Here is a 1,619-nt window from a genome sequence, read left to right on the forward strand (position 1 = left end):
TTATAAAAGGTTAAATAAAACAAAAATGTTGGTGGTAATTTTTGACTGTGTAACTTTACAAACGACACCCCACACTGGTGTACATTCTCTGTCATCCAGGGTATGACATAAAACAAATGTAAAACCATGAAATATCTTAGAAAGTTTCTCATCAAACACCTGGTTACATTTTAAAGCAACAAGCTGGAGATGAAAGCCTCAAACCCAAACTGAGCAACCCTTCAGGACTCTGCTGTCCTACACCTCAAACAAAAAGGACAGAGTAGACAAAAGTATTTTACATCAAACATGACAGCTTTAAACTGAGGAAGACTCAGATTTAACCAGAGTTCACACCAGAATGTGACCAAAACATCTGTTGTGAGCTGGGCATATAAAGACCCTAATGACCCTCTGATGGGAGGGAAGTGAGGTTCAGACAAATACAAGGAATACACATTTTTGAGCCAAGCACACAGTCAGTGCAAACATTTGTTTACACATCTTATTATTGTGTAACAACAAAGGAAAAAAAATGTTGTCAGTTTTTAGTGTAATTAATTTAAAAAAAATATATATATATATATATATTCAGGACCTCATCTTGATGTTTCAGGACCCCACTGTGGGTCCCAACCCCAACTATGGGAACCACTGGTCTATATGACTCTTCCAGGGCCTTATAAACCTCTTCAAATAACAAAAAACTCCTGAAAGAGGGAAAACATTGTGCTGAAAAGAGTCTTTCTACCACAAAGTGTGGCGCTCTGTCCAGTAGTGATGGTCAATACTGCTAATTTTTCTTACCGATACTGATACCAAGTAAAATGTGTCTGGTATCGTCGATACTGATCCGATACTGATACTTTGTGATAACAAACATAATGTGTCTGTTAAATCTTAGAAACTAGTGTTTTCAAATAACCGCTTTACAAATAATACATGATATAGTAATTTATTTAAAAGTCTTTCTAACCCTACATTTATTTTTGCACAATTTTAAATTCTTATTCTAAAGAAATATAATAATTTTTGAATAGTGAATAAAAGTGACAAAAATATTCTAAAAGTTGTTACTTTGTATATTTTGTAGCATTGTTTGTGTGTTTGCAAGAAGGTCCCTGTCAGGAGCTAATGCTGTTTGGGGGCCATAGCATGAAAAAGTTTGGGACCCCCTCATCTAGAATGTAATTACAGTCAGTCAGCAGAAGCAGATTTTATGTTAAAATGACCTGCCATACTTCAGACTGAATGACTGACTGAACACATGCCACTGTGGTTATGTATTACTCAAGCGGAAGAAAAAGTAGTTCCCTCCGACCACATATGTTTTAGACAAGGTTGGAAAAGTTTAGTTATTTTCCATTATTTTCCTGTTAATGATAAACATTAACTACCCAAGTSTCACGATCTGCACATCACTACTGTCCAGGACAGATTTGTGGATTAACGGTGACACAGGGAACTTGTGCTGTGAAATAGCAGCAGAGCTGCACAAAATACTTCAAATACATAACTGAGTAAAAGTAAAAAACTGAAGTAGGCTAATTTGTTGATACAATACCACATACTTCTAGTAGTCATGACTAACACACACACATTTGTCCTTCTATCCTCATGGAGACTTTGCATTGACTTCC

This window comes from Austrofundulus limnaeus, unplaced genomic scaffold (assembly GCF_001266775.1).
Source record: "Austrofundulus limnaeus strain Quisiro unplaced genomic scaffold, Austrofundulus_limnaeus-1.0 Scaffold2672, whole genome shotgun sequence".
NCBI classification, from domain to species: domain Eukaryota; kingdom Metazoa; phylum Chordata; class Actinopteri; order Cyprinodontiformes; family Rivulidae; genus Austrofundulus; species Austrofundulus limnaeus.